The sequence below is a fragment of the Gossypium hirsutum genome, chromosome A11 (assembly GCF_007990345.1).
Source record: "Gossypium hirsutum isolate 1008001.06 chromosome A11, Gossypium_hirsutum_v2.1, whole genome shotgun sequence".
In the NCBI taxonomy this organism is placed as follows: Eukaryota; Viridiplantae; Streptophyta; class Magnoliopsida; order Malvales; family Malvaceae; genus Gossypium; species Gossypium hirsutum.
The window spans coordinates 79,665,915-79,692,237 of record NC_053434.1 but is presented as its reverse complement, the minus strand read 5'-3'; positions in this window follow the sequence as shown (position 1 = coordinate 79,692,237).

Genomic DNA, 26,323 nt, shown 5'->3' with positions numbered 1-26,323 from the left:
TCATGAGAAGAAATAGATTCCAATAACCCAAGTTTCGGCTTCCTCCACCACAGGTTCATAGATTTCGGCTTTTATAAGTAAGTAAGAGAAGAGAAGTTCGGCTACCACAAGATTCGGCTCTTGGAGAATATGGGAGATGGTAACAATAATGGATGCGACAGAGAAGGAAGGGTATGAGTTCGATTATGAGGAAAAGAGAAGATAGAAGAAGGAAAAGGATAAGAAAAGAGGTAGTATTCGACTATAGAGAAAACAGCACAGTGAGGGGTTTCTAGGTTCAGCTAAAAGAAAAAGAGAAGATGAGCAGAGAATTCAGTTTTCTGGTTGTGAAGTCGGTACAGGTGAAGTCGTTGATTTTTAGCAAAAATAAAAGGGAAGAGAAGAGAAACCTAATTTTCGGCAGAACAAACTAAATAACCTAGTCCCGAAATACAAAAGAATTCGGCAGCCCTAGACCAAATGCCGAAATTCGAAACATAAGGTGCCCTAGCCGAATGTGCACTTGCAGAGTCCCCTATACGGCCACTCCTACTTCATACTCAGATTCCTTGATTTTCTCCCCTTATCAGCTCCTAAATCTTCTCCCTTATCCCCCCTTACTCAATCACCTGAGCAACTCAAACTCCTCCTGACAGTCTTTTACTTGAGTTCCATTGCTTACCCTTTCTAAACATAAAAAAGAATTCCCTTAATATGCTGTCATTGTGACTTGAACCTCAGCTCTCTCTAGCATCAACACGCCACTTTAATAGCCTTCCCAGTGGCGTCACATGCCACTTTGCCACCTGCTTCTTTGTGTTTTATTACCCAATTAATACTTAAAAGCCTAATTAACCAGAACCCCTTTTTCCTATGGAACTAAAATTAACTAAAGTTACCGAGTTTTAACTTAAACTTGGGTCTTCTAGAGGCCCACTAACTTAATTAAACCTACGCCAATAAAACACAGAAATTTTAAATTTGCCAACATACACAGAATTCCCGAAAATTGGGGCGTTACAGAAATCCTGAAAGTTGTTTTTTGTGCTAATTTCTTCTAGTCAAAATACTCTTATTTTCTTCATCTCTTTTGGCCAATTTTCACATCCTCTAAACCTCAACCCCTGTCGGCAGTACCACTGCAAAAACCACCATACCAAATCATCTTCCTCTTCACAGTTCCAAAAGCCGAAAACACCACAGTTTTTTGGGACGTATAGCCAAATCTTTAGACCTCTAAGATTCAATTTCTGCTAGTGTTTAAGGGCTGGATCTGCATCAGATCTGAGTAGAAATGTAACACCCCATGCCCGAGACCGTTGCCGGAGTCGAACACGAGGTGCTGACCAACTTAGTTCATTTACTTGCACAGTTCATTTTAAAAATTTCCAGACAGCTGGCTAACTGTGTCGCTGTCACCTTAAAAATCATATCTTGAGTTCCAGAACTCGAAAATCAGTTTTGTGATTTTTTCCTGAAACTAGACTCATATATGCATCTACAATTTTTTTTCTATAATTTTTGGTCAGGCCAATTAGTACAGTTTATTAGTTAAAGCCTCCCATGTTACAGGGATCAACTACACTGACCTTTGCACATAACGACTTGGATATCTCCCTGTACAGGGATTCAATGGTGATTCCGTTTGTTTCTATAGAAACTAGACTCAAATAGGAATCTATACATATATGGAATGACTCCTAATTATCTCTGGTTAATTTATAATGAATTTCCAAATTCGGAACAGGGAATCCAGAAACCGTTCTGGCCCTGTTTCACGAAAACCTAAATATCTCTTAACATACAACTCATATCACCGTTTCGTTTCTTCCATATGAAAGTAGATTCATCAAGGTTCATTTACATAATTTATTCACTATTTAATTCCATTCCTACTATTTTTAGTGATTTTTCACATCCACATCGCTGCTGCTGTCAGCATCTGCCTTTAAGGTAGACTTTACCTATTTCATAGTTTCCATGATTCAATTAGCCCTTTTTTTTTTTTGCCTACATAGCACAAAGTATAATGATGATTAACCATTCCAATGGCTAATCATTTCCAAACATTTCCATACCTCTTAGTGATCAACATACAAAACGATTATAGTACTATGCTAAAAACGTATATAAGCCATTTTCACATGGCTATCCAAATTTACACAAAATCTATGGGTACATGACCAACAACAAGAAGGGTAGTCCTATACATGCCATTTCAAAGTTCAACCAAAATTGCACCAAAAGGGGGCTTTGATAGTGTGGGAGACTTCGACTTCCAAAAATCCCGAGTCCGATAGCTGACGAGCCAAAATCTATAAAACAGAGAAACAAAGAAACGGAGTAAGCAATTTATGCTTAGAAAGTTTTGAGCAAGGGATTCCAGCACAACAAAAGTATAGCATTCATATAGCTAAACGGATAATTTCATATGCACAAATTCTCAATATCATACTTACTTCACATTACCAACCCTTATGTTCATACACAAAAGATCAACTTAGCCAAAGGCCGGTAGCTCATTTATCGACTGAGCGAATACAGATTTGTAAGGGATCAACTAATTCAAAGCACACACGAAACATACCTCATCGCTGGGATTTTACGAGCGTATTAATTTAAATTTTTACAGCAAGATCGCTCGTTCCCAAATCAAGCATCTTCAGGGTTTAGCCGGATATAACCACTCGCACAAGGCCTTCGGGTCTTAACCCGGATATGGTCACTAGCATAAATGCCTTCGGGACTTAGCCCGGATATAGTCGCTAGCACAAATGCCTTCGGATCTTAGTCCAGATGTAGTCGCTTAGCACAAAAGCCTTCGGGACTTAGCCCGGATATAGTCCCTTAGCACAAAAGCCTTCGGGACTTAGCCCGGATATCATTCGAGTAACCATGGACATATATCAATAAATCATGACACATTCATATTTCATTTTCATTACCAAAGCTCAAACACAAGACACTTATCACATTTACAATTTCGGCTCAATAGCCACATACAAGAGCATGATTTTGATTTACTTAAGACATAGTCTAATCGAATCATAATTTAAGTCCCATTACTCGAAAACTTACCTCGGATGTTGTCGAACGATTCTGATGGCTATTCGACCACTTTTTCCTTCCCTTTATCGGATTTAGTTCCCCTTTGCTCTTGAGCTTAATTTAACAAATAAATTGATTTAATCATTTGAGCATCGAAAAGAGGAACTCAAGGCACTTGGCCCACATATATCCATTAGACATTAAAGTCACATATGTACGGAATCATGAATCAAACTCAACACATTAGTTAATACTCTCCTTAGCCGAATTTTCTAAGTCAAGATAAAGCCTTCAATATGCTTACCTATGGCCGAACAACACATCAACCTATGTACTCATTCATGTGGCCGATTATGCATGTCTATGTTGAGGCCAATTATATACTCAATACCACACACAAATGGCATACCTTTTACTAACTAATGCATTACATATTATAACTCAATACGCATCCATCATGTACTCCATAACCGAAACACCATCATATGTAAATATATACCTTGAGATATTGTATATGTCATACCAATACGTCATGTGCAAACATATATATATATATGTGCAAGAGCCGAATCTCAAAGTTGATTATAACTAAACATGAACATAAATCCAAAACACAAATCTTACCTAGCATGCAATAAGCATAAATCATACTTATGGATATACCATGGCCGAATACATCACAACACCATACCATTTCAATTTTGGTCATGGTTAAACAAAGAACTTAATGCCTCACTCAAAAATGCTAAAAAGAAAATCCAAGAGTCATCAATCCACCATCACATGTATCATTAACAAGCTTCATATTTAGCATGCAATGGCATTAACACAAAATCCACCTAGGCCGAATATCATCCCCATGACATAGCAAAGATTTGAACCATGGGCTAATTAGAACTCAAGCTAGCAACTAAAAACATGCATGAATCTCATGGCACAACCTCAAACATACCTTAATCTAGATACAAGTATGGCCAAACCTCCTTCTAATCCTCTTCCAAACCAAACATGAAGCAAGAACTCCTTCCTTCTTCGTTAGAATTTTCGGCCAAAAGAAATGAAAAAGGATGAACAAATTTTTTTTTCTTTTCTCCAACTCACGGCAATGGGGGGGAACACTCACACACATTCCTTTTTTTTGTTTTCTTCCTTCCATTTCTTATTAGTTTATTGCCCATGCTTCTTATTTTATTTTTCCATTAACACAACATGTTTCATGACATGTTTTGCCCATCATCCCTTGTCATGGCCGGCCACTAGTACTTAAATGGGGGGAAATTGACATGCAAGTCCACCCCTTTGATTACATGCACTATTAGGCCACTTGCATTTGCCTAGCACATTTCTAAATTTTCTCACATAAGTCCTATCAACTAAATTCACATGCAATTAACTAAATCGAAGCTTAAAACTTTCACACATTTATATTCACATATTTTAGGCAATAATTATCACATTCAAATAATTTGGTGACTCGGTCTAGCGGTCCCGAGACCGCTTTCCGACTAGGGTCACTCTAGGGCTGTCACAAGAAACTAAAGTGGAATCGTTTTGGTTGAAAGAACCTGAGGTAGGTACTCAAATCTATTCTTTATTTCGGGTTTTAGAAAAGCAGGAAATCCCTAAAGACATAGGGAGGCTGTCGATTGGAGCTTAAGGATCTAAGGGTTGTAACAATTGATTTGTTTTGGTGTTAGTGTGATCCAGAGGCTGCTGATCGAAGGCTTGGACAAGTGGAACGACTAGATCTAGATCTAGTCTCTAGTTTTGGCAAAGGTAGGATCTCAAGGGCCATAGGTATTGATGGCCGATTATGGTAAGTAAGTTTATGGTGGTTGCCATTGTCTTTTGGATTTGATATGTCTAGTGACGATTGTAGGATATCGTGGGAGATTTCGGTAGTAGTTGTCGCAAATCATGTGTGTAAACGACACCCACTCATAAACTAGATCGAAAAAGTCGAAAAGCCGAAATGCCTAAAAACTGACATTTTGTGAACTTGCGAGCGTGCGAGCGCTCATGAGATGGTTTGGTTTTTAATTTTGGTAATCATAAGCGGTATGATTGCAGAGTGTGCAATTTCGTGCACTTCGGTATATTTGGGCTTAATGGGCCAAAATCGAGTTAATGGGCCAACGGGCCTAATTCGGTAAAAATGCTCGGTAAGTGTTTCTGTTATTGTGTTAATGGTTGTAATATGAGTGTAAACCCTAAAATAGTTAAATTTACTAAAATACCCCTAAGTATGAAAATTACCATTATACCTTAGGTGCAAAATTACCATTACACCCCTAGGGTTAATTTTGACTGAAATGCATGATATTCTGATTCTGTTTGTTGTATGCCATGACATGTATATCTGTTGCATGGGATATGGGTTATATTGATGGAGGAAACGTTCTGGTGGCTCTGCCACAAATATCTTATCTGGTGGCTCTGCCACAAATATCTGTTTCTGGTGGCTCTGCCATAATATCTATATCTTGTGACTCTGACACAATATCTGTTCTGGCAGTCGTGCTACAAATTTTGTGACGCGTAGCGGATGGGTGGGTCGAGTAGTCTCCCCATATGGTGTAAGGTTGGCACGGGGGTGTATACAGATGGATATTGGTTAGGTTTTCTGCATGCAAGATATATCTGTTCTGTTTCTGTTATGAGCCTATGGGCTTCATTCTGAATTTTGAATAGGGTTAAGGCCCAACTTAATCTGTTTCTGTGGTTTGAACTGATCTGGACTATGGTTGGGTGATTTCACACATTGAGTTTTCCAAACTCACCCCTTAATTTTATTCGTGCAGGTAACCCCCAACCATAGTGGACTTGGAGCTGAGAGGGATTCGGAGTGGCCAGATGTTTTGCTCAATTTTCTTCTTATGACTGGATTAGTTTCATTTACTTTAATTGCTTTGGGTTTTAAGTTACAATAAGGCCGCTTTAATTATTTTTAATTGCTTTAGTATGATTATTAGCTTAGGCATGATATGGATTTAAATGTTTGAAATTGAATAGCTCTAGGGCACATCTTTAAAAGAGATTACCTGATTTCAAAATATCGTGAAATAAGACAAAGCTTCCGAAATGAAAACGTTTTCAAAAATTAATAAGTGTTTTCAAAGGCTTAAAATGAAATGGTTTTTCCTGAACAATCTTTTACAATGACATACATTGACCAAATAAGTCATTCTCTTATTCATAAATACGGTACTCATTCACATACATATACACACACTCACATATATATATACCATTCTTTGATACTAATAATTCGTTTTGAAGTCAATTCACTTATGAGTACGTAATACATACCTTAGCAGGTATAACATATATAATACTTACTCGTACGGATATTCAATGTCGTAATCATACTTAACTTACTGACACCGGTCCTATCAAGTCTTAGGACTCGAAACACATATCTAGCACAGCCTGCAGGTTTTTAACCCGGATGTCATTCCAGCACGAAGCCTGCGGGTCTTTAAGCCCGGATACAATTCCAGCATGAAGCCTGCGGGTCTTTAAGCCTGGATACAATTCCACATCAAATAACATGTTTTTTTTTATCGTATTCTAACACATTTTATAGAACATTTCACATTATTAGTAGCCATTGGCTACATTCGGACATGAGCTTCTTATGAACACCATTATTTCATTTTAGCTTAAAATCATGCATGAATATCACACGTACCTTTCATCAATCAAGCTTAACCCTAATTTACCATTCAACTTAATTCAAATAGAATCAAAAAGATCAAAATTCATGTAGTATATATATGTCAAGGCATTATAAATTTTATACTAAAGGCGATTACTCAAACTTACCTTGTATCTTTCTGAACAAATTTCGGGTTGGCTATTCCGCGACTTTAACTTTTCCCTTATTCGAGGTTACCCCTCTATGCTCTTAAGCTTTAATTCAATAAATTTTAAACTAATCATTAATCAATTATTCAAGTATTACTTTCAAAATATAATACATATATATTCGACTTTCACACATACAAATTATAGTAAGCTTATAAGAAATCAATAAGCAATTCATTAGCAAAATTTTTTCTTTTATCAATGTTTACTATATAATCACAATTTCACTATAAGCTGAATTCCTGAGCAACAGTCATTAAATTGCTTATAACTGGAGCTACGAAACTCCAAATCAATTGCCGTAATTTTTCCTTGAAAACAGACTCATTTATCTTTTATCCATAAAATTTCATAATTTTTAGTCTAGCCAATCAATACCATATTTTTCCTAAAGTTTCCCTTGTTTCATTGTTTGACAAATCTGACCATTCTTCACTACGAAATAAATTTCTCATTGTACAGAAATCAAAATATGTTATCGTTTATTTCATTTGCAACTAGACTCACTAAGGAGTCTAAGCATATAAAATTTATTCTATGACCATTTTTATACATTTTATAATGATTTTATAAAAACAGAACAGGGGATCTAGAAGTCATTTTGACTCTATCCCACATTACTTCAAATATTTCATGATCAGTAATTGCTTTACTTTTACGGTTTCTATTATAGAAAATCAGACTCATCAAGCTTTAATTACATAATTTATTCAGCTTCTAATTCAACTCCTACAATTTATGGTGATTTTCGAAAATCACCTTACTGCTGCTGTCCCAAGTAGATTATTACCAATTCACTCTTTCACACATTCTTTGCATACATATTATTTAAGCATGTACCTCACCAATCAATTTCATCATATATATATATATCTATAAATTTACTTATACATAATATCAATACCACATTGTGCTCAAATCATTTTTCAAGTTCAATTTCACCAAGCTTCAACCTAACTTAACCTATAATAGTTCATAACACATTGAAAGCACATACCTTACTAAATTTTATCATAGTCCACAATCAGCCATAGTACATTCGGCCATAGCATAGACACAAATACATTTAACTTGATTTCTTCATGAAAAATTAAGGCTATAACCGAATATTCTTTAACCATTTAAACTACAAAACATAATTTATAACTTCAATTTTACAAGCTTATATCATAAGAGTTTCTCCATTAAAATTTTCAATGTATATTCGGCTATAACACAAATTCTTCATCTTTACAATTACAAATTCAAAAACCTAACATACTTTTATAATCTCAACCAAATAGAGTACTTTTATTGATTCACAACAAAACATCAACATAACATTTCTAAATGAAAAATCCTCTCATGACCGATTGCTCCTATAGCTACCAAAATGAAAATTTGCACATGGGTTATGGAGGAATTAAGAAACTATCCTAAAACACACAAGAAATTTCTATCAAAACACTTCAAACATACCTTAATCAAGGCTAGGAAGGGGTAGCCGAATGTTTGTTTCCCCCCTTCTCTTCTTGAAATTTTCGGCCAAAGAAATCAAAGGATGAACCAACTTTGGTTTCTCCTCCCCACTAAGCCATTATTTTATTTTTATTCTTTAATTCATTTAGTTTAAATTAATGTTAATATAATATACATATAATATATATGAATCAACTACATGGCCAGCCACTAAAGAAAAATGGATAATTTGACATGCAAGTCTTTTTTTTTAACATGCATTAGTAGACCATATTTAAAATTACCTGTCACATTTCACAATTGTCTCACATAAGTCCTATTTAATAAATTTTACATACAATTGACAAAATTAAAGCAAGAAACTTTCACACATGCAGGTTCACATACAATAAGCATAAGATATAACGGTTAATTATTTTTGTGACTCGGTTTTGTGGTCCCGAAACCACTTTCAGACTAAGGTCAAAAATAAGGCTGTCACAACTCTCCCCCACTTAAGGAACTTTCGTCCCCGAAAATCTTACCAGTGAATAGATTTGGGTATCGTTCTTTCATAGAGTTCTCGATTTCGCAAGTTGCTTCTTCAATCTCGTGTTTGAGCCATAACACTTTTACTAACGGAACCTTTTTGTTTCGCAACTCTTTCACCTCGCGAGCTAGGATACGAATTGGTTCTTCTTCATAACACAAATTAGATTGAATTTGAACCTCTGATAGATTAATTATGTGCGATGAATCTCAGACTCAATTTGCCTTTACGGCCAAATCTGAGCACCTTTTTCCAAGGTGAAAATTTAAGAAACACTTTGTTTCTGACCTGATATTCAATGTCTTTTCGCTTTAAATCCGCATACGACTTCTGACGATCTGAAGCTACTTTCAGACTTTCACGGATTACTTTTACTTTCAGCTCAGCATCTTTAATCAATTCAACCTCGAAGATTTTACTTTGACTAAGCTCGGTCCAAAACAACGGTGTACAGCATTTACGACCATACAAAGCCTCGTAAGGTGCCATCTTAATGCTTGATTGAAAACTATTGTTGTAAGCGAATTCAATCAAAGGTAAGTACCATTCCCATGAACCACTAAACTCAAGGATGCAACATCTCAACATATCCTCGAGTATCTGAATTATCCGTTCGGATTGACCATCGGTCTGGGGATGAAAAGCGGTGCTAAAATGCAACCTGGTGCCCAATGCTTCTTGCAATTTCAACCAAAATTGCGATGTGAATCTCGGATCTCTATCCGACACAATAGAAATAGGTACTCCATGTAACCTTACAATCTGAAAAACACACATTTCAGCTAGCTTGTCAAGGGAATAATCCGTACGTACAGGAATAAAATGAGCCGATTTTGTCAGTCTATCAATAACAACCAAGATCGTATCTTTCTTGCTTGACGACAATGGCAACCCAAATACAAAATCCATCATGACTCGATCCCATTTCCATTCGGGTATCATGATCGGCTGAAGTAACCCTGAAGGCACTTGATGTTTCGCTGTAACACCCCGTACCCGAGACCGTTGCCAGAGTCGAACACGAGGTATTTACGGACTATTTTATTTATTTTCATAGTCCATTTTAAAAATTTCCAGACAAGCTGGCTAACTGCGTCACTGTTACCCTAAAAATCATATCTTGAGTTTCAAAACTCAAAAACCAGTTTCGTAAATTTTACCTGAAACTAGACTCATGTATCCATCTACAATTTTTTTCTAGAATTTTTGGTCGAGCCAATTAGTACAGTTTATTAGTTAAAGTCTCCCCTGTTTCAGGGTTTGACTGCTTTGACCTTCATGCACTACGACTTATATATCTCCCTGTACAGGGCTTCAATACTTATTCCGTTTGTTTTTAACGAAACTAGACTCAAAAAGGAATCTTTACATATATGGCATGACTTCTAATTATCTCTGGTTAATTTATAGTGAATTTCCAAAGTCAGATCAGGGGATCCAGAAATCGCTCTGGCCCTGTTCGACGAAAACTTAAATATCTCTTAAAATACGACTCATATGATCGTTTCGTTTCTTCCACATGAAAGTAGAATCATCAAGGTTCGATTACATAATTTATTCACTATTTAATTCCATTCCTACTATTTTTAGTGATTTTTCAAATCCACACCACTGCTGCTGTCAGCATCTATTTTTAAGGTAAACTTTACCTATTTCATGGTTTTCCATGAATCAACTAGAACTTGTCATACAAAGCACAAAATGATCATGATTAACCATTCCGATGGCTAATCGTTACCAAACATTTCCATACCTCTCAATGAACAACATACAAAATGATTATAATGCTATGCTCAAAGTATATATAAGCCATTTTCGCATGGCTATCCAAATTTATACAAAACCGAAGGGTACATGACCAACAACAAAAAGGGTAGTCCTATACATGCCATTTTCAGAGTTCAACCAAAAGTGTACCAAAAGGGGTTTGATAGTGTAGACGACTTCGACTTCGACAATCCCGAGTCCGATAGCTGACGAACCAAAATCTATAAAATAGAGATTCAAAGAACGGAGTAAGCATTTAATGCTTAGTAAGTTTTGAGCAATGAAATTAGGCACAACTGATGTATAGCATTCATGTAACTAAACGGATAATTTCATATACACATATTCTCAAAAATCAGTCCTACTTCACATTTCCAACCCTTATATTCACTCATAAGGGATCAACTTAACCAAAGGCCGGAAGCTCGTTAAATTGACTGAGCGAATAATATTTAAAAGGAATCAACTACTCCAATGCATATATGAAACGTACCTCATCGTTGGGATTTTACGAGCGTATTGATTGAAATTATTACAGCAAGATCGCTCATTCCCAAACCAAGTACCTTCGGAATTTAGCCGGATATATCTACTTGCTCAAATGCCTTCGGGACTTAGCCCGGTTATAGTAACTCGCACAAATGCCTTCGGGACTTAGCCCGGTTATAGTAACTCGCACAAATGCCTTCGGGACTTAGCCCGGTTATAGTAACTCGCACAAATGCCTTCGGGACTTAGCCCGGATATAGTAACTCGCACAAGTGTCTTCGGGACTTAGCCCGGATTTAGTCACTAGCACAAATGCCTTCGGGACTTAGCCCGGTTATCATCCGAATATCCATGCACATATCAATAAATCATGACACATCTATATTTCATTTTCATAACTAGAATTCAAACACAAGTCACTTATCAAGCATTATCATTTTCGGCTCCATAATTACATACAAAGAACATGATTTTGATTTACTTAAAACATGATCTAATCGAATCATAATCTAAGATCCATTACTCAAAAACTTACCTCGGATGTTGTCAAATGATTTCGGCGGCTATTCGATCACTTTTTCCTTTCCCTTATCCAACTTTGGTCCTCTAAGCTCTTGAGCTCTTCCTAATCCTCATCCAAACCGAAAATGAATCAAGAGAACTCCTTTCTTCTTCCTTTGATTTTTCGGTCAAGAAGAACAAAGAGGATGAAGCCTTTTTTTTTCTTTTTCTTCTTCTAGGTACGGCAAAATGGGGGAGCAAGGATGAAACAACTTTGGTTTCTCCTCCCACTCCCCTCAATTTTATTGTTTTTCCCACAACATGTTATCCCAAATTGTTTTTAATGTGTTTTACCCATCACATTTTGTCTATCCTCAATGTCATGGCCGGCCACTACTAATTAAAAGGGGGAAATTGACATGCAAGTCCACCCCTTTGATTACATGCACTAATAGATCCTTATAGATTAACCTATCACATTTCAAAAGTGTCACACATAAGTCCTATTAACTAAATTCACATGCAATTAACTAAATCAAAGCTTAAAACTTTCACACATTCATATTCACATATTTTAGACAATAATTATCATATTCAAATAATTTGGTGACTCGGTTTAGCAGTCCCGAAACCGCTTTCCGACTAGGGTCACTTTAGGGCTGTCACAACTCTCCCCCACTTAAGAAATTTTCGTCCCCGAAAATCTTACCGGTAAATAAGTTTGGGTATCGTTCTTTCATAGAGTTCTCGGGTTCCCAAGTAGCTTCTTCCACCCCGTGTTTGAGCCATAACACTTTTATTAAAGGAACCTTTTTGTTTCGCAACTCCTTCACTTCACGAGCTAGGATACGAATTGGTTCTTCTTCATAACTCATATCGGCTTGAATTTCAACCTCGGAGGGACTTATTATGTGCGAAGGATCAGATCTGTAACGCCGAAGCATCGAAACATGAAAAACGTTGTGGATCCTTTCAAGTTCAGGGGGTAAAATCAATCTATACGCAACTGGACCGACTCGTTCGGATATTTCATATGGCCCGATGAACCTCGGACTCAATTTGCCCTTACGCCCAAATCTGAGTATCTTTTTCCAAGGTGAAACTTTAAGAAACACTTTATCTCCCACCTGATACTCAATGTCCTTTCGTTTCAAATCCGCGTACGACTTCTGATGATCTGATGCTGCCTTCAGGCTTTCACGAATTATTTTTACTTTCTGCTCAGCATCTTTAATCAAATCAACTCCAAAAATTTTAGTTTCACCAAGCTCGGTCCAAAACAATGGTGTACGGCATTTTCGACCGTACAAAGCCTCATAAGGCGCCATCTTAATGCTTGACTGAAAACTATTGTTGTAAGCGAACTCAATCAAAGGTAGATACCGTTCCCATGAACCACTAAACTCAAGGATGCAGCATCTCAACATATCCTCGAGTATCTGAATTATCCGCTCAGATTGACCATCGGTTTGGGGATGAAAACCGGTGCTAAAATGCAACTTGGTACCCAAAGCTTCTTGCAATTTCTTCCAAAATCGCGAGGTGAATCTCGGATCTCTGTCCGACACAATAGAAATGGGTACCCCGTGTAATCTCACAATCTGAGAAACATACAACTCAGCTAGTTTATCCAATGAAAAATCCGTGCGTACGGAGATAAAGTGAGCCGACTTAGTCAGTCTATCAACAACAACCCAAATCGCATCTTTCTTACTTGCCGACACTGGCAACCCAGACACAAAGTCCATTGTGACTCGATCCCATTTCCATTCAGGTATCATGATCGGCTGAAGTAAACCCGTAGGCACTTGATGTTCCGCATTCACTTGCTGACATACTAAGCACTTTGAAACGAAATCGGAAATGTATTGTTTCATACCATGCCACCAAAACTGACGTCTCAGATCGTTGTACATTTTCGTACTCCCCGGGTGAATTGACATTCGGCTACAATGAGCTTCGTTCAGAATCATCGAAATAAGTTCTGAATTTCTTGGAACACACAAACGACTTCTGAACCTCAAACAATCGTCATCATCAATTTGAAACTCTGATTCCATACTCGAAACACATTCAGCCCGTTTTGCAACCAGTTCATCATCGACTTTCTGAGCTTCATGAATTTGATGAATCAATAATGGTTTGGCCTTTAATTCTGCCACTAACACATTGTCGGATAGAACAGACAAGTGTACATTCATCGCTCGTAAAGCAAATAGTGTTTTACGACTTAAGGAATCCGCAACCACATTAGCCTTTCCCGGGTGATAGTCAATGACAAGCTCATAATCTTTCAACAACTCGAGCCAACGTCTTTGTCGCAGATTCAAGTCTCTTTGAGTCATCAAATATTTGAGACTTTTGTGATCCGAATATACATGGCACTTCTCACCAAATAAGTAATGTCGCCATATTTTCAAAGCGAATACAATGGCAGCCAGTTTGAGATCATGGGTTGGATAATTTTTTTCATGTGGCTTCAGTTGCCTCGACGCATAAGCTACAACTCGACCTTCTTGCATCAATACACAACCCAACCCAAGTAAGGATGCATCACTGTAAATGACGAACTCTTTGCCTGATTCGGGCTGCACTAGTACTGGAGCTTCCGTCAAATGAGGTTTCAATTGATCGAAACTTTTCTGACACTTTTCCGTCCATTCAAACTTAACATCTTTCTGAAGTAGTTTTGTCATTGGTGTGGCTATCATCGAGAAACCTTTTACAAACCGTCGGTAGTAACCGGCAAGTCCCAAAAAGCTCCGAACCTCAGTAATATTTCTCGGAGGCTTCCAGTTAAGTATGGCCAAAATTTTGTTCGGATCAACTCGAATACCCGATGCAGATACCACATGACCCAAGAAGCTAACCTCTCTTAACCAGAACTCACACTTACTGAACTTAGCATATAACTGCTTATCCCGTAAAATTTGCAACACTAATCCCAGGTGTTCAGCATGATCGGTTTCATTTCTCGAATAGACCAAAATATCATTGATAAACACAACTACAAACCGATCCAAATACGGTCTGAAGATCCGATTCATCAAATCCATAAATTCCGCGGGGGCATTAGTGAGCCCAAACGGCATCACTAAGAATTCGTAGTGACCGTATCTCGTTCTGAAAGCTGTTTTGGGTATATCCGAATCTCGAATTCGCAACTGATAATAACCCGATCTCAAATCTATCTTTGAAAACACTGAGGCTCCCTTTAGTTGATCAATCAAATCGTCAATGCGCGGTATCGGATATTTATTCTTTATTGTCACCTTATTCATCTGACGATAGTCGATGCACAACCTCATGGTTCGTCCTTCTTTTTCATAAACAATACTGGTGCACCCCAAGGTGAGAAACTTGGTCGAGCGAAACCTCTATCCGTCAACTCTTGCAACTGAGCTTTCAATTCCTTTAATTCTGTTGGTGCCATATGATACAGAGCTATCAAAATCGGTGTAGTCCCAGGTACAAGCTCAATACCAAACTCTACCTCCCGAACAGGTGGTAAACCCGGTAATTCTTCGGGAAAAACATCCGGGTATTCACAAACCACTAGCACAGATTCAGGCTTCTTTTCTAACTCTTTGTCATCAAGTACATACGCAAGGTATGCTTCACACCCCTTTCTTACATATTTCTGAGCCAACATTGATGATATTACAGCTGGCAACCTATTCAAGTCAGTAGACTCAACTCGGATTACCTCGTTATTTACACACCTTAAATCGGTGGTTTTTCTTTTGCAATTTACAATTGCATCATGTACGGTCAACCAATCCATACCGAGGATAACATCAAATTCGTCAAACGGTAAGAGCATCAAATCGGTCGGAAAACAGGAACCTCGGATTACTAGGGGACATTTCTTGCACACTTTGTCGACAAGCACATAACGACCCAAAGGATTTGACACCCGAATTACAAACTCAGTAGACTCAACAGGTAGAGTCTTATTGGATGCTAAGGTTTCACATATATAAGAATGAGTAGAACCAGGGTCAATCAAAGCAATCACATTAGTATCAAAGAGAGTAAAAGTACCGGTAACAACATCTGGCGAGGAAGCATCCTCGCGTGCGCATATAGCGTAAGTTCTAGCAGGAGCACGAGCCTTAGATCTGGTTGTAGCATCTCTAGATCCTCTCTGACCGCCACTAGCATTGCCCGTATTTCTAGATGGTCTACCCCGAGCAGTAGTAGCACTAGGTTTCCCACTCTGATTTACGTTCTGTTCAGACAATCTCGGGCAATCTTTAATAAAGTGGTCAGCTGACCCGCACTTGTAACAGGAGCGGTCATGGAATCTACAACTCCCTGAATGCCATTTACCACAATACTGACACTCCGTTCTGTCTCGACGATCATATCTAACACTGGCAACCGAAGTGACTCGTGCACTCACAGGGGGTCGATCGCGATCTCGTCTAGAAAAACCCGAAGTGTCTCTAGACCGGCCTAAGTCATCTCTAAATTTCTTCGATGACTGTTGGAAGGGCTTCCCCGAAGACCTCTTATGAAACTCCTTTGCTCCCACCTCAACTTTTCTTTTCTCCATACTGAGCTCCTCGGCTTTGCAAGCTCGCTCGACAAGTACCACAAATTCTCAGATTTCAAAAATGCCAACATACAGCTTTATATCATCATTCAGCCCATCCTCAAAACGTTTACACATCACGGCTTCTGAGGAAATACATTCTCGAGCGTACCGGCTAAGCCTTACAAATTTTCGTTCATAGTCAGTAACCGACATGGAACCTTGTTTAAGTTCAAGAAATTCCTTCCGTTTTTGGTCAATGAATCTTTGACTGATATACTTCTTTCAAAACTCGGTTTGGAAAAACTCCCAAGTTACTTGCTCTCTAGGCACAACAGAAATCAACGTATTCCACCAATAGTAGGCAGAATCACGTAGCAAAGAGATAGTACACTTTAAGCATTCATCGGGTGTGCAAGATAGTTCATCAAGTACCCGAATAGTGTTATCCAACCAAAATTCAGCTTGCTCGGCGTCGTCGCTGTCTATAGCTTTAAATTCAGTAGCCCCGTGTTTTCGGATTCTATCAACTGTGGGCTTATTTGACCTTATTTGGTCAGTGACCGGAGGCATTGCAGGGGTGGTATTAGTCGGGAATGGAGGTTGTGGAACAGCCGTATTTGTTCGAATGTATTGGTTGAACCAATCATTCATCATGCTATAAAAAGCTTGTCTAGCTTCATCATTCGGATTACTAGCAATAGGTTGAGAGTCCGCCGGCGCTGTCCCTTGTACGGGACCAGGCGCTACACTCTCAAGATCATCAGCTACTGCTCGGTCGGGATCGGGATCCATTACTATAAATAAACACATTTTCAATTGTCATAAATCACCACACTATCAAATAATCACTTAATGGCATGTATAGCTAGACCCAAACGTATTACGGTAGTCCTAGAATCGACTAAACCGTAGCTCTAATACCAATAAAATTGTAACACCCCGTACCCGAGACCGTTGCCGGAGTCGAACACGAGGTATTTACGGACTTATTTCATTTATTTTCACAATCCATTTTAAAAATTTCCAGACAAGCTGGCTAACTGTGTCACTGTTACCTTAAAAATCATATCTTGAGTTCCAAAACTCGAAAACCAGTTTCGTAAATTTTATCTGAAACTAGACTCATATATCCATCTACAAATGGTTTTCTAGAATTTTTGGTCGAGCCAATTAGTACAGTTTATTAGTTAAAGTCTGCCCTGTTTCAGGGTTCGACTACTCTGACCTTCATGCACTACGACTTATATATCTCCCTGTACAGGGCTTCAATACTTATTCCGTTTATTTCTAACGAAACTACACTCAAAAAGGAATCTTTACATATATTGCATGACTTCTAATTATCTCTGGTTAATTTATAGTGAATTTCCAAAGTCAGATCAGGGGATCCAGAAATCGCTCTTGCCCTGTTCCATGAAAACTTAAATATCTCTTAAAATACGACTCATATGATCGTTTCGTTTCTTCCATATGAAAGTAGAATCATCAAGGTTCGATTACATAATTTATTCACTATTTAATTCCATTCCTACTATTTTTAGTTATTTTTCAAATCCACACCACTGCTGCTGTCAGCATTTGTTTTTAAGGTAAACTTCACCTATTTCATGGTTTTCCATGAATCAACTAGAACTTGTCATACAAAGCACCAAAATGATCATGATTAACCATTCCGATGGCCAATCATTGCCAAACATTTCCATACCTCTCAATGACCAACATACAAAACGATTATAATGCTATGCTCAAAGTATATATAAGCCATTTTCGCATGGCTATCCAAATTTATACAAACCAAAGGGTACATGACCAACAACAAAAAGGGTAGTCCTATACATGCCATTTTCGGAGTTCAACCAAAAGTGTACCAAAAGGCTTTGATAGTGTGGACGACTTCGACTTCGACAATCCCGAGTCCGATAGCTGACGAACCAAAATCTATAAAACAGAGATTCAAAGAACGGAGTAAGCATTTAATGCTTAGTAAGTTTTGAGCAATGAAATTAGGCACAACTGATGTATAGCATTCATATAACTAAACGTATAATGTCATATACACATATTCTCAAAAATCAGTCCTACTTCACATTTCGAACCCTTATATTCACACATAAGGGATCAACTTAACCAAAGGCCGGAAGCTCATTAATTGACTGAGCGAATAATATTTAAAAGGAATCAACTACTCCAATGCATATACGAAACGTACCTCATCGTTGGGATTTTACGAGCGTATTAATTGAAATTATTACAGCAAGATCGCTCATTCCCAAACCAAGTACCTTCGGAATTTAGCCAGATATAGCTACTTGATCAAATGCCTTCGGGACTTAGCCCGGTTATAGTAACTCGCACAAATGCCTTCGGGACTTAGCCCGGTTATAGTAACTCGCACAAATGCCTTCGAGACTTAGCCCGGATATAGTAACTCGCACAAATGCCTTCGGGACTTAGCCCGGTTATCATCCGAATATCCATGCACATATCAATAAATCATGACACATCTATATTTCATTTTCATAACTAGAATTCAAACACAAGTCACTTATCAAGCATTATCATTTTCGGCTCCATAATTACATACAAAGAGCATGATTTTGATTTACTTAAAACATGATCTAATCGAATCATAATCTAAGATCCATTACTCAAAAACTTACCTCAGATGTTGTCGAACGATTTCGGCGGCTATTCGATCACTTTTTCCTTTCCCTTATCCAACTTTGGTCCTCTAAGCTCTTGAGCTCTTCCTAATCCTCATCCAAACCGAAAATGAAGCAAGAGAACTCCTTTCTTCTTCCTTTGATTTTTCGGTCAAGAAGAACAAAGAGGATGAAGCCTTTTTTTTTCTTTTACTTCTTCTAGGTACGGCAAAATGGGGGAGCAAGGATGAAACAACTTTGGTTTCTCCTCCCACTCCCCTCATATTTTATTGTTCTTCCCACAACATGTTATCCCAAATTGTTTTTAATGTGTTTTACCCATCACATTTTGTCTATCCTCAATGTCATGGCCGGCCACTACTAATTAAATGGGGGAAATTGACATGCAAGTCCACCACTTTGATTACATGCACTAATAGATCCTTATAGATTAACCTATCACATTTCAAAAGTGTCACACATAAGTCCTATTAACTAAATTCACATGCAATTAACTAAATCAAAGCTTAAAACTTTCACACATTCATATTCACATATTTTAGACAATAATTATCATATTCAAATAATTTGGTGACTCGGTTTAGCGGTCCCGAAACCGCTTTCCCACTAGGGTCACTTTAGGGCTGTCACATCCGCTTTCACTTGTTGACGTATCAAACACTTCGAAACAAAGTCAGAAATGTCTCGTTTCATACCAGGCCACCAAAACTGACGTTTCAGATCGTTGTACATTTTCGTACTACCCGGGTGGATGATACTATGAGCCTCGCTTAAAATCAAAGAAATAAGTTCTGAATTTCTTGGAACACACAGTCGACTTCTGAACCTCAAACAATCGTCATCATCAATTTTAAACTCTGATTCCACATTTGAAACACGTTCAACTCGTTTAGCAACCAATTCATCGTCAACTTTCTGGGATTCACATATTTGATGAATCAATAATGGTTTGGCCTTTAATTCTGCTACTAACACATTATCGGGTGAAATAGACAGGTGTACATTCATTGCTCGCAAAACAAACAGTGATTTGTGACTTAAGGCATTAGCAACCACGTTAGCCTTTCCCGGGTGATAGTCGATGACAAGCTCATAATCTTTCAACAACTCGAGCCAACGTCTTTGCCGCAGATTCAAATCTCTTTGAGTCATCAAGTATTTGAGGCTTTTATGATCCGAATATATATGACACCTCTCTCCAAACAAGTAGTGTCGCCAAATTTTCAAAGCGAAAACAATGACAAACTTTATGATCATGGGTTGGATAGTTTTTCTCATGTGGTTTCAATTGTCTCGATGCGTAAGCTACTACTCAACCTTCTTGCATCAACACGCAACCCAGCCAAAGCAAGGATGCATCACTGTAAATGACAAACTCTTTACCGAATTCAGGCTGCACAAGCACTGGAGCTTCAGTCAAATAAGTTTTCAACTAATCAAAACTTTTCTGATATTTTTCTGACCATTCAAAGCTAACATCTTTCTGAAGTAGTCTCGTTATTGGTGTGGCTATCATCGAGAAACCCTTTACAAACCGTCTGTAGTAACCAGCAAGCCTCAAAAAGCTTCGAACTTCAGTAACATTTCTCTGGGGTTTCCAATCAAGCATGGCTGAAATTTTGCTCGGATCAACTCGAATTCCAGATGCAGATACTACATGTCCTAAAAAGCTAACTTCTCTCAACCAGAACTCACATTTATTGAACTTAGCATACAATTTCTTATCCCGTAAAATCTGTAACACTAATCTCAGGTGCTCAGCGTGTTCAGTTTCATCATGTGAATAAATCAAGATGTCATCTATAAACACAACTACAAACCGGTCCAAATACTGCCTGAAAATTCGGTTCATCAAATCCATAAATACTGCAGGGGCATTAGTGAGCCCAAACGGCATCACTAAAAACTCGTAGTGACCGTATCTCATCCTAAAAGCAGTTTTAGGTATATCTGAGTCTCGAACTCGCAACTGATAATAACCCGATCTCAAATCTATCTTTGAAAACACTGAGGCTCCCTTCAATTGATCAAACAAATCATCAATACGCGGTAACGGATATTTATTCTTTATTGTCACTTTATTCAACTGACGATAGTCAATGCACAACCTCATCGTTCCGTCCTTCTTTTTCACAAACAATACTGGTGCACCCCATGGTGAAAAACTTGGTCGAGCGAAACCTCTATCTATCAACTCTTGCAACTGAGCTTTCAATTCCCTTAATTCGGTTGGTGCCATACAGTACGGTGCTATCGAAATTGGTGTAGTCCCAAGTACAAGTTCAATACCAAACTCTACCTCCCGAACAGGTGGTAACCCTGGCAATTCCTCGGGAAAAACATCTGGATACTCACAAACCACTGATACTGATTCAAGCTTCTTTTCTGATTCTTTACTATCAATTACATACGCAAGATACGCCTCACACCCCTTTCCTACATATTTTTGAGCAGACATCGAGGATATTATCATTGTTGACAATCCGTTCAAATCAGCAGACTCAACTCGGATTACCTCATTATTTGTACATCTCAAATCAATGGTCTTACTTTTGCAATTCACTACTGCATCATGTATGGTCAACCAATCCATACCAAGGATAACATCAAATTCATCAAACGGTAAAAGCATCAAATCAGCCGGAAAATAGGAACCTCGGATTTTTAAGGGGCATTTCTTACACACCTTATTGACAAGCACATATTGACCCAAGGGATTTGACACTCTAATAACGAACTCAGTAGACTCAATAGGTAAAGTCTTACTGGATGCTAAAGTCTCACATACATAAGAAAGGGTAGAACCAGGGTCAATCAAAGCAATCACATCAGTATCAAAGAGAGTGAAAGTACCAGTAATAACATCAGGCGAAGAAGCATCCTCGCGTGCACGTATAGCATAAGCTCTAGTAGGAGCACGAGCCTCAGATCTGGTTGCAGCATCTTTAGACCCTCTCTGACCGCTGCTAGCATTCCCCGTATTCCTAAGTGGTCTACCTCGTGCGGTAGAACTCGGTTTCCCACTCTGATTCATATTCTGTTCAGACAATCTCGGGCAGTCCTTAATAAAGTGGTTGGTTGATCCGCATTTATAACAGGAGCGGTCATGAAATCTACAACTCCCTGAATGCCATTTACCACAATACTTGCACTCTATCCTGTCCCGACGATCATTTCCAACACTGGCAACTGAAGTGGCTCGTGTACTCACAGGGGGTCGATCGTGGTCTCGCCTGGAAAAACCCAAAGTATTCTTTGATCGGCCTGAATCATCTCGAAATTTCTTCGATGATTGCTGAAAAGACTTTCCTGAAGATTTTTTACGAAATTCTCCAACTTTGACATCAGCTTTTTTTTTCTTTACTAAGTTCTTCGGCTTTACAAGCTCGCTCGACAAGTACTACGAACTCTCGTATTTCTAGAATGCCTACAAACATCTTTATATCTTCATTCAGCCCATCTTCAAAATGTTTACACATAATAGCTTCAGACGATATACATTCCCGAGCATATCTACTGAGTCTGACAAACTTCCGTTCATAATCAGTAATTGACAGGGAACCCTGTTTAAGCTCAAGAAATTCTTTTCGTTTCTGATCAATGAACCTCTGACTGATGTATTTTTTTCGGAATTCAATTTGGAAGAACTCCCACGTCACCCGATCTCTGGGTACAACAGAAACCAAGGTGTTCCACCAATAGTAAGCAGAATCACGTAGCAAGGATATAGCACATTTCAGGCATTCCTCGGGTGTGCAAGATAGTTCATCAAGTACTCGAATAGTGTTGTCCAACCAAAATTCAACTTGCTCGGCATCATCACTATTTGTAGCTTTAAAATCAGTAGCCCCGTGCTTTCTGATTCTGTCAACCGGAGGCTTATTTAACCTCGTCTGATCACTTACCGGAGGTATTGTAGGTGCAGGGGGCGTATTATTCGGAAGTGGGGGTTGTGGAACAGCCGTATTAGTTCGAATGTATTGGTTGAACAAATCATTCAATACACTATAGAAAGCCTGTCTAGCCTCATCATTCTGATTGCTTGGAACAGGTTGAGAGTCCATCAGCGCTATCCCATGCGCGGGAGCAGGCGCTACACTGTCAACATCATCAGCTACCGCTCGATTGGGATCAAGATCCATTACTATATGAAAACACATTTTTAAATGTTAGAATTCATCATACTATCACATTAATACTATATGGCATGTATAGCTAGACTCAAACACTTTACGTTAGTCCTAGAATCGACTAAACAGTAGCTCTGATACCAATAAAATGTAACACCCCTAGCCCAAGTCCGATCGCCGGTTTAGGCTATGAGGTATTACCGAGCCAAACAATTTTTTTTGTCCATATAATCAATCAACAAAGATAGAAATTAAGCTGAGTACATACTAATCTTTAAGTTATATAAATGCCATTTTCATATGGCTAAAATAGTTACAATACAAAACATAACCGTCACCGGTCTAACCTATACATGCCATACCAAGGCCAAAATATAACTATACCAAAAATATCAATAGTATGATGAACTGCTGATGATCTCCGAGTCGGTGGCCAAAATTGACAATCTATAAAACAAAGAAATAAAATAAAATAGAGTAAGCTTTCGAGACACAGTAAGTTTTAAGTGTTTCAAACAATTAAAACGTATCATTTAAAATCTAACATTAAGTATCACAAGAACCCAAATTTAATTTGTAAATTACTTGGCCAAAAACTTATAAGTACATTAATTATAACCTATTGGCCGAATATATATGTATATACATGAATACACAAGAAAATTCTCAGTACATATTTCACTATACTATATGGTTCATAAAATTTCTTTAAGACACATGCTTTTACAATGACATACATTGACCAAATAAGTCATTCTCTTATTCATAAATACGGTACTCATTCACATACATATACACACACTCACATATATATACCATTCTTTGATACTAATAATTCGTTTTGAAGTCAATTCACTTATGAGTACGTAATACGTACCTTAGCAGGTATAACATATATAATACTTGCACGGATATTCAATGTCGTAATCATACTTAACTTATTGACACCGGTCCTATCAAGTCTTAGGACTCGAAACACATATCTACCATAGTCTGCAGGTTTTTAACCCGGATGTCATTCCAGCACGAAGCCTGTGGGTCTTTAAGCCTAGATACAATTTCAGCACGAAGCCTGCGGGTCTTTAAGCCCGGATACAATTCCACATCAAATAACATGTTTTTTTTATTGTATTCTAACACATTTTATAGAACATTTCACATTATTAGTAGCCATTGGCTACATTCAGACATGAGCTTCTTATGAACACCATTATTTCATTTCAGCTTAAAATCATGCATGAATATCACACGTACCTTTCATCAATCAAGCTTAACCCTAATTTACCATTCAACTTAATCCAAATAGAACCAAAAAGATCAAAATTCATGTAGTATATATATGTCAAGGCATTATAAATTTTATACTAAAGGCGATTACTCAAACTTACCTTGTATCTTTCTGAACAAATTTCGGGTTGGCTATTCCGCGACTTTAGCTTTTCCCTTATCCGAGGTTGCCCCTCTATGCTCTTGAGCTTTAATTCAATAAATTTTAAACTAATCATTAATCAATTATTCAAGTATTACTTTCAGAATACAATACATATATATTCGACTTTCACACATATAGATTATAGTAAGCTTATAAGAAATCAATAAGCAATTCATTAGCAAAATTTTTTCTTTTATCAATGTTTACTATATAATCACAATTTCACTATAAGCTGAATTCTTGAGCAACAGTCATTAAATTACTTATAACTGGAGCTACGAAACTCCAAATCAATTGCCATAAATTTTCCTTGAAAACAGACTCATTTATCTTTTACCCGTAAAAGTTTCATAATTTTTAGTCTAGCCAATCAATACCATATTTTTCCTAAAGTTTCCTTTGTTTCACTGTTTGACAAATCTGACCATTCTTCACTACGAAATAAATTTCTCATTGTACAGAAATCAAAATATGTTATCGTTTATTTTATTTGCAACTAGACTCACTAAAGAGTCTAAGCATATAAAATTTATTCTATGACCATTTTTATACATTTTATAATGATTTTATAAAAACAGAACAGGGGATCTAGAAGTCATTTTGACTCTGTCCCACATTACTTCAAAATTTCATGATCGGTAATTCTTTTAATTTTACGGTTTCTATTATAGAAAACTAGACTCATCAAGCTTTAATTACATAATTTATTCAGCTTCTAATTCAACTCCTACAATTTATGGTGATTTTCGAAAATCACCTTACTGCTGCTGTCCCAAGTAGATTATTACCAATTCACTCTTTCACACATTCTTTGCATATATATTATTTAAGCATGTATCTCACCAATCAATTTCATCATATATATATATCTATAAATTTACTTATACATAATATCAATACCACATTGTGCTCAAATCATTTTTCAAGTTCAATTTCACCAAGCTTCAACCTAAATTAACCTATAATAGTTCATAACACATTTAAAACACATACCTTACTAAATTTTATCATAGTCCACAATCAGCCATAGTACAGTCGGCCATAGCATAGACACAAATACATTTAACTTGATTTCTTCATGAAAAATTAAGGCTATAACCGAATATTCTTTAACCATTTAAACTACAAAACACAATTTATAATTTCAATTTTACAAGCTTATATCATAAGAGTTTCTCCATTAAAATTTTCAATGTATATTCGGCTATAACACAAACACTTAATCTTTACAATTACAAATTCAAAAACTTAACATACTTTTATAATCTCAACCAAATAGAGTACTTTTATTGATTCACAACAAAACATCAACATAACATTTCTAAATGAAAAATCCTCTCATGACCGATTGCTCCTACAGCTACCAAAATGAAAATTTGCACAAGGGTTATGGAGGAATTAAGAAACTATCCTAAAACACACAAGAAATTTCTATTAAAACACTTCAAACATACCTTAATCAAGGCTAGGAAGGGGTAGCCGAATGTTTGTTTTCCCCCCTTCTCTTCTTGAAATTTTCGGCCAAAGAAATCAAAGGATGAACCAACTTTGGTTTCTCCTTCCCACTAAGCCATTATTCTTTTATTTTTATTCTTTAATTCATTTAGTTTAAATTAATGTTAATATAATATACATATAATATATATGAATCAACTACATGGTCGGCCACTAAAGAAAAATGGATAATTTGACATGCAAGTCCATTTTTTTTAACGTGCATTAGTAGACCATATTTAAAATTACCTGTCACATTTCACAGTTGTCTCACATAAGTCTTATTTAATAAATTTTACATACAATTGACAAAATTAAAGCAAGAAACTTTCACACATGCAGGTTCACATACAATAAGCATAAGATATAACAGTTAATTATTTTTGTGACTCGGTTTTGTGGTCCCGAAACCACTTCCCGACTAGT